A 9,937-nucleotide genomic window follows, 5' to 3' on the forward strand; every position below is an offset into this window, starting at 1 on the left:
ATGAGTATTTCACGTCGACTACAGTAGTACGCAGCGAAGTGTAAAAAAACATTTGTTTGGTCATCAGAGACTTCAAAATGAAACTCCACGGCAGACGTCAGAGCCTTCATAATTCCCATCTGGCGCAATACGATATGAGAAATGTTCTGCTCGGCCCGCGGGATATTCAGTTAAGCCGATTGAGGAAAATGGCCCGGTACATAGCGTCCAAAAGGGAATACATACACTAAAACTTTCGCTTGCGCGCACTCCGAATCACTTTTTTTGTAATACTGTAGCCGTACAAATAAGATCGGTAATGTTACAGTAATCATGATGAGAGCATTTCATTGGTGCTAGTTGATGCGGAAAGATCTGAATGTGTACTTGTACGAATCTTCACTTTTATCGTGGATTTCTAGACTGGTTTGGGAAATGTCTAACTGATCTAAAATTGTTCTTGCTCTTGCCCTTGCCCTTGCCCTTCTCCAATGTTTTCAGCTGAATGAAAATGTGTGCGTACGCGTTGACAATGTGTTCCGTTGCCGGCTCTCGTTAAGAGTTGATTACATAAGTGATCTTAAAGTAATTCGTTAACACCACCAGAACTTCCGATCGTGATACGGGTGGATTAACCCAATCCACTAGAGACAGCTTAGAAGTTGTCATTGCATGGCGCTCCTGGTGCCGTTGAATAGCAACGATTATTTTACGGAATTATTGATTCACCTTTCGGATTAACATCTTGCCGGCGCATCCCACACCGGCATCACTACCAGTAACATTGCGTCAGCTCACCGGCGCAAGAAGTCAACCTCCACAGCCGTCTCAAGCGACCACGCCCTCGGCGACTGTTTACCGGAGGACCGGAAATCCCACCTTACCTGTCATCTTACCGCATCCCGAAAGTAAAGACACATCATTTGGGTAAGTACAAATAAAGAAAACTTTAACCTTATATTTTACTACATTACTCAGTCGTAAAAAGATAATTATTTTGTCATCCTCCCACTTTAATAGCAGTATCCAAATTTGCAACAGCAACCTCCACATTGTCAATACGAACTTAATAAGCAATTATTTCAGTTTTGATCCTGAGTTTTCTGTGTTGGTTATACACTTTACAGTACTTTTGTGCACAATTGATTTTACCGGTATGGTATAAGACTTTCTTGACCTGCATTCGTTTTCATTTCTCCAGCAAAACTTTTCTCTTTAAAGAGAGCATTCTTGGCTTGGGAAAGAAACCATTAGCGTTTACAGTTGAATAGTTTTTCTCGGACAGTATGGACAAACAGCAGAACCTAGCCGACACTCTGTCTGCGTATACGAAGGTTGAGCTACAGAGTATAGCACAACAGTATAAAGTACCGTATAAGCAGGCTGACAACAAGAGTAAACTACAGACAGCAATTGCACATTACATGTGTACCCAGAATCTTACCGCTGAAGATCTGAAGAAGATACTGGGCAGGGAGAAATGCAACAACACGGCATCGCAGGCCAACACCACACCAGTTAAGAGCAATCAGACCAACGCGACCGCTGGCTCGGTTGCGCAGCTGTCAGAGGACAGAGGGGACGCTCTCTTTCCACAACAGCCTAGCACTCTAAACAGTGTGGAGCCTGACAGTGAGCACTTGGTAAACAGTACTCCTGAGCTACAGCATGCTTTACAGCAACCGAATAGACTATACAGTACACTCACGCAGTATATGCCTGATGAGCAGGGCAGAGTATATCTAGATTAGCTGCTGATGGAATCGCATAAGCAGTCCTATAACTTTGTTGAACAGCTACATGCAGCGCGCCATGCTGAAGAGATTGCCGCACTACAGTTACAGCTGCTTGAAGGACGTAAAGAGCGTGAGAGAGAGAATACTTCTACATTCCCACCACATCACGCCCATGTACAGTATAGTTCCAATACAGCTGATGTAAAGCACCCAATCCCAGTGGATAATAAAAGTACAGTACTAACCGATCCAGTTGCATGTAATACTCCAGGTAATAGTACTAATAATAATAATCTGGCGAAAATTGTGAATGCTCTCGCAGCTGTTAACCTGGATCGCAGTGAACTACTGCCTAAAGATTTTAAGATTGAGATCTTCAACAACAAGCCTGAATACACTATTAGTAATTTCTTCCAACAGTTTGAAAGAGTAGCTAGTACATTAGATTGGGACAATAAACGACGAGTAATCATGCTGCCGAACTGTTTAGGCGAAGCGCCGCGCCGATTTTTTAAAGCAGAATGGTCGACCAATAAAGAGTTAAATTATGATGCCTGGCGCAACAAACTAGTAGCTCGGTATCTCCCTGAAGATTATGCTGACAAGAAACGCTTAGAGCTTTCCCGTAAGAACCTGAAGCCTGGTGATGACGTACAGCAATTTTTTGACGACATGCTAGTATTATTCCAGGAGATAGATAGTCGTATGCCTGAAGAGTACAAAGTCTCGGAAATTAAGCGTGCTATCTCCGGCATCCCAGAGTATCGAAAAATATTAATCGCAGCTAACGCAAACTCTGTTAATGAGATCCGTAACATTCTGGGAAAACTTGCTACAGTAGATTCTACCGAAGCAACAGTAAATGTGTCATATGCCAGCCCGCCAACACCGGCGCCGCACAATAACCGAGACTACGAGTATCATAACCGTAGCGACAGCCGTGACAGGCAACATTATCGGGACCGCAGCTCGTACGACAGTAATTGGCGTCGACGGTCACCCAGCCCATACGGCAGAGTAGAAAGTACGAATAGACATTTCGACCGTTCGCGTTTCCATAAGTATAATCGTAATAGTGACCACAACTCACAGTATCCGCCACGTCGCTTCAGCAGAGAGCAAGACCGCAGCAGCGACTTCAGCCACAATCGTACCAACCGAGATGGTAGAGACATAAGTAGTAATCGTTACTCGCGTGATCGTACCGATGGCCGTCAACCCCAATCTAACAGTACAGGAAGGCGTGAGTTCTCACAGGAGCGTGCCGAGTCACGTGACCGCCGCAAGGAAGATTGGAAGAGTAGAATACCTGAGAAAGTAATAGATTTTGATAGTTACCGGCTGGGGAACGGCAAGCTATTCTGCCCATTCTGTAAAGATTTCAGGCATGGTTTCTCTGAGTGCACGGGGGTAACACCGAATGTTGTACAGTACATACAACAAACGTGTCCAGCTGACATTATCCTCAAAGTAGAACGACAGTACAATAAGTACATTAAGGAAAACTTAGATGAAATGGGCGAAAACTTCTGGACAACACCTCAGGGAAACGTATGATGCCGTTCTGGAAAGGAGGTACAGACGGTGTATTACCACCTCCACATACTATAGCAGATGCGACCAAAAGTACAACTCTGTCAGAATACTTTACAGTAAAAGCACGACCCGGAGAACAAACAGTAACCTATGTATACAGCATCGATATAGAAAAAAGTAAAACGTCCCCGTATGCAAGTTACGATATGCCTATTACGTGCACACCCACGTATGCACCGACCATAGTAAACGGCCACGAGGTCAGAACACTTTTCGATACCGCTGCAGGCTGCAGCATTATTAGTGAAAGTTTAGCAAGAGTAATTAATCTTAAATTCATTCATTTTAAGAAAGCGCACCTGATTTGCATTTCACAACTATCTCTGATCGCTTTAAATGTCCGGAGACGTACACGACTAGTACGACCGTAAAAGTTGGAGTAATAGACACCGTACACAAATTTTTTATCGTATGCGGTCTCCCTAATGAATTTATATTCGGTGCTGATTTTTTAAAAGAGCATAAAATCAGTATTAATTCACACCGCGGACAAATTATGTTTGAAAAGCCAGACAGAGTAAAGAAGTCGTTTTTACCGAAAGATATTCAAGATCGTATGGCTAGAAATTACAACTACTACCCACAAACTTCGTTCAATCATTATAAAGTAACAACCGAAATTGGCCTCACTCTTACGCTACTGTACAAAGGGTATCCTACCAGCAATACTTGAAATACCAGAACTCGTAGAACCAGTAGTACCTAAAGTACCAGCACCACAAGTAGCGATTAGTGCACCTGATACGAGTATTGATATTTTCCCTGCAACCCCTACAGATACGAGTACCGATCTCTTTGCTGACAACACACCGCCGATTTGCAACATTTCTCCGGATGTTTTAGATCAAAGTGACCCAGAAGTAATGCCTACGCATCCCAGTGTATCATGGTCGCAGTCTCACATTAAACTCGGCACAAAGTTGAAAATCCCCAAGAAAACCGGTGTAGTCGTACAGTTCACTGTACCTGACAGCTATAACGGAGACGCGATTGTCATCGGGCAAAAGAACATCTTGTTACAACACCTGGTTGGTGTAGCGAACTCCATACTATCTATTGAAAATGGAATAGGCAGTACAGTCATTACCAACTTCAGTGATAAAACAGTAACATTAAAGAAAGGCTTATTAATTGGTTATGTAAAAACATCAGCTGCAGAAGAACTGGTTGAATGCAACAATCTCCAACCTGATACGAGTATAAGCCGAGATGAACTAAACGAGCATATTAAAAATCTTAACCTTAATCCGCATTTAACTACGGAAGAGCGCAACCAGTTAGTCCACCTTTTTGTCAAGTATGCAAAAGTATTCCCGTCTAAGACTCGCCCACTTGGCCTGTGTACCGATGTCACACACGGGATAGACACCGGTGACAGCAAGCCGATTAAAAAGATGCCGTGGCGCACGTCGTTCGCGCACCGTATTGAAATACAAAAGCAAGTAGATGAAATGTTGAATAAAGGCGTAATACGGAAATCTAATTCACCTTGGGCTGCTCCAGTAGTACTAGTAAAGAAAAAAGACCCGCATTCAGCATTGCGTTTTTGTGTAGACCTACGCGGGGTAAATAACGTTACGCACCGGCCAATGTGGCCACTGCCGCGCGTCGATGACGCGATTTCTAGCTTTAGCGGCTCAGTGTATTTTTCGTCCCTAGATTTTAACTCTGGATTTTGGCAAATCCGGATGAAAGAAAGCGATATACCAAAGACAAGCTTTATTACGCCCGACGGACAGTATGAATTTTTGAGAATGCCTTTTGGTCTTTCTGGAGGTACCGCTACCTTCCAAAAAGCCATGGATAGCATTCTAGGACACCTAAAGTGGCAATCAGTAATTTGCTATATTGATGATGTTTTAATAGGTGGCCGCGACTTAAATGAGCACATTAAACTTTTAGAAGAAGTACTAATAGCAGTCACAGCAGCAGGCTTCACCATCTCACCCAAGAAGTGCGAAATCGGTTTTGAAAAAATTAAATTTTTTGGACATACTATAAGTAAACACGGTCTTAGCCCTGACCCCGCTAAAATAGCTGCAATATCTGCCTTCCCGCGCCCCCAAACGGCCAAACAAGTAAAATCCTTTATAGGTGCATTATCATACTATAGACAGTTTATCCAAAATTTTTCGGGGCTTAGTAAACCACTTATTGAACTGACTAAGAAAGACGCACTTTTTATCTGGAGCGAAAACCAACAAGCAGCTTTTGAGGCATTAAGATTAGCCTTAACAACAGCACCGCTATTGAAACCGTTCGACCCGGCATTACCAACTCAACTAAAAACCGACGCTTCCGGCATCGGAGTAGGCGCCATACTTGAGCAACAACATGCCGACGGGTGGCATGTTGTCGCCTATGCGTCTAAAATGCTAGACAAGCACCAGACTAACTATCCAACGTCTGAAAAAGAACTTTTTGCGATCGTTTTCGGCATCAAAAAGTTCAAGCACTATCTAATCGGCAAACATTTTGTAGTAATAACTGATCATGCCGCTTTACAATTTCTGTTGAACTTAAAAGAACCTCAGGGCAGACTTAACCGATGGGCACTATTACTACAAGAGTACGACTTCAAAGTCATTTACCGAAAAGGTCGTCTCCATCAGGACGCAGACTTATTAAGCCGTAATCCGCATGAGCCTCCTGATGACACCGATGATTGTGATATTCCGGTGTATAGTACGAGTATTAATCCGTGCTTACTCTCGAACACACAGCAATTTGTCGAAGCACAAGAATCTGATGATTTTATAAGCAACATTAAGGACATCATTAACAACTCTGAAAAGTACTCTAATTCTGCGAAAAATATTCAACGAAAAGTTGACAGTTTCCGTATCGTTAATAACATCGTGTACAAAGTACAGTCACGAAAAGGACAGCGAAAACTGTTACTTTGTATTCCTCACAGTATGCGCGCACAGATATTATATAATCTGCATGATGCACCCACCGCGTCGCACATTGGTTTCGAAAGAGTATGGGAGCATATAAAGAGCAGATATTATTTTCCACGGATGCTACATTTCGTAAAAAATTACTGTGAGGCTTGTCAGTTATGCCAGCAGCGAAATAGTATCATTATTCCTCAATCAGGATATTTACAGCAAATTAAACGTTACAATTTATTGGAAAGTTGGTCTTTTGACCACATCGGTCCTTTCCATGCCACCGGAGGAAAGAAGTACGTAATAGTAGCAGTAGAGAACGTCTCACGTTATGTTGTTACCAAAGCCGTGCAATCTACCGGCGCACAAGAAACCGCAGATTTCTTTGTACATAATATAATAATCCCATTTGGCCTTCCTCGGTACATAACATCCGACCGAGGTGAAGCATATACTAGTAATTTATTTACAGAACTAACTAAATTACTCAGCGTCACTCATAGAGTAACTACTGCTTACCATCCGCAGAGCAACAGTATTCCTGAACGTTTTAATAAATACCTTGCAGAGAAGTTAACTTTATACGCGAACAAAGAGCAGACTAATTGGTCAATGTACTTACCTTTTGTGACGTTCTCTTACAACACCTCAAAGCACTCTACAACTGACAGTTCTCCTTATTATGTACTTTTTGGCGTAGAACCGTTACTACTTATTGATATTATAACACCTAAAATCCCGGCAAAGATCGGAGATAAAACGATACAAAAGTATTTAGAAGAACTTCGCAGTCAACGGAAAATTGCGCATGAGTATGCAAAAGTACTAACGGAGAAAGTACATGACAATAATGCGCAACGGTATGACGATAAGAAAGTAGAAGTATCTTTTCAAGTGGGAGATAAAGTATATGTACGGGATGAGACCCGTATTGTGGGAGAAACTCGAAAATTAACTTTCCGTTATGTTGGCCCGTACGAAATAACTGAACTGACCATTGACGGAAACGCCCATGTTAAACTAATCACTAGTAAAGGACGTAAAAGAGTTTCACAAATAGTGCATGTTTCGAAACTAAAACCGTATAAAGAGTATGAAGCAGATGTACAGCTTAGCCGCGAAACTTTCCTGAAAACTCTAGAAGAAAATACGAGTATTAAAAACAAATAACAATAATTAAAGTATTTTAAATGGTGAAAGTGCCATAATGAGTAAAAACAGTGCAGATCAACAACCGGATCGCACTACATACTAGTCGTGCAGTGTAAAGTACAAAAATACTAACACTGCTAAATCAAATACAGTGTAGAGTAGAGACACGAACAACACTGCTAGAGCAAATTCAGTATACAGTTAAACATTTACATACTGCTGATACAGCAAATACAGTTTTACTACCAACAAACTAACACTGTCATAGCAAATATAGTGCACAGTACAAAAATAATGCACTGTAAATAAAGTAAAGTAGTGTACAGTGCAACGCGCAGACACTATACAGTAACACAGTGCACTGTAGATGTAAAACACTGCAGCACTGATCAGTATACCAAAACAGTAAATAGTAACAAAAAAATACAGCCTTTATTGCGATTAAAACCATACTCCTAACTTCAGCTGGCGCGCAAGCCTGCATCTTTTTACATCATTCAAATGATCTTATAGTTGCAAGTGGGGAGAGGCCAATATACGATCATATGCCTATGTCACTTTTGTCATTCAAAGTAAATTAAATTAAAGCTTAAGTTTAAGTTTAAGTTTCCCTGGCTGACCAAAAACCCGCTACCTATCTAACATACAGTATGTACATTTAACGATTAGATGTAATTTTCAAAAATTTTCACTTTATAATACTGAAAAGAAACTCGGGAAAAAAGGAAAGTCAGGGAAACTTATTCATAGCAACGTTAAATTGGCCTCTTCCGTATGCAACTGTACAATGTGATAATACATAGATTAATTACATTCATCGCAATAAAGGTAAAATGTAACGGAACAGTCATTCACCAACAACACCAATCTGGGGCAAAAAACGGCATCGTTTGCGACCGTGCCGAGGTCGACCGGCAAAACAGAACGGCTCAGTGAGTACTGATAGTGAACAGTTGATCAGGAGAAGGAACGGTCCAATCTTTGTTAGACTTATTTAAAAAGATAACATAGCTGCAGTTAATCGAAATTTTAGCCAGGTTAGAAAACAGAGATTTAGTCTCGATCACTTTCGAAGGAGCTCGCATCAGTGTAGCCATACTAAGGATATTGTGTATGGCTTGGCGGGCTATCATCCCTCGTGATCCAACGGCTAGATGGTAGTAGTCGGTGTGCCAGCCTTCGCCCGTAAGTTCGTTTACGAGGGACGCGTAACGAGTTCGCTTTCTGGCTTCCGCATTGTTAAATCCGTTGATCGTATCAAACGGTACAGTCACCTCTGCCAAAATAATGCGCTTCTCCGCGCGGTTAATGCAACACAAGTCCGGACACAGAGAGGTAGAAAGAACATTAACAGGAATTGTACTAGTGTGGTTATCGTAGCTAGACTGATTTAGATCAGAAAGAATTTCCCAATTTCTATGATCAGCCACACCGGTCATGAAATCGTAAACAGCTTTGAGGATGCTATTATGACGCCAGGTGTAACGATGGCTATTAAGTGAAATCGGACAGCAATTAAGAATATGACAAAGAGTGCCTTTAGTCGCTCCACACAAATCACATGCAGCAGATACGGTCGTGCCCCACTTTAATAGATTAGTGAACGAAGGAGAAATGTTAAGCGCAGCCTCTATCATAAAGCGAATCACCTTCTCAGGGAGATCAAACAAACAACTTTTCCAAAAAGTATCGGCAATTTGTGCCTTTACAACTTCCCTCCACGCTCCCTGCTGTACCAGTGATTGTAGCCGGTCTTCTTTTAGTGCTGACGCGTGCTGACTCACTTTCTTATTAACGACCTTACGAATTGCCGCTTTGCTATGTCCACATTGTCTGCCGGCAGCGACAGAGGACTGGACAATGTCCACAATTGCAGGCTCATTAGCACATGCCGCCTGTATATTCTCACTGGCTAGCTGCACAACAACATCGTCAGAAGAGCAAAGAGCATCGGCAATAAAACCAGCGTGCGCTTGGGCATACACAGACTTTAGAGACTTAAGATCACATCCATCAGAAACATAGAAAAAATCGCAATTAGCAGACGGATTTACCTTTATCCATTTTTTCAAATATTTATTGACCGTCGATTCCAGGGCATTAACTGTAGGCGGTGACAAATCGTGCATGGCGAGTACAAACCGCATACACGAAACAACATAACATTTATAAATTTTCACTTTAAACGCACTCCGTAAGTTAAGATTATCCACACGCGTTAATAAAGAATCAAGCGATTTAATAACTAAATTACCACTGTTAGCCCGCTGGTTATTATTAAAAACATGAACACCTAGAAATTTCATAGGGTCAGAACTAATATCCTCGATTTTTTCCCTGTTAATCGCAAAGTCGGTTGCAACAGAAACGCCTCTGGAAAGTGAAAAACACCGACATTTAGCAGGCTGCAGCTTAAAGCCAATCCAATTCATATGGATGTTCACTTCACGCAGTAGTCGGCTCATACTCGTTTTATTATTCGTAATTAGAGTAAGGTCATCCGCAAAAGCTAAGTCCACAATTTTCTCATTTGGCAACGAATCAAAAGCAACGCCACATCTTTTATTTTCTTTTAAAAAT

Source organism: Paramacrobiotus metropolitanus, unplaced genomic scaffold (genome assembly GCF_019649055.1).
Source record: "Paramacrobiotus metropolitanus isolate TYO unplaced genomic scaffold, Prichtersi_v1.0 Parri_scaffold0000132, whole genome shotgun sequence".
In the NCBI taxonomy this organism is placed as follows: Eukaryota; Metazoa; Tardigrada; class Eutardigrada; order Parachela; family Macrobiotidae; genus Paramacrobiotus; species Paramacrobiotus metropolitanus.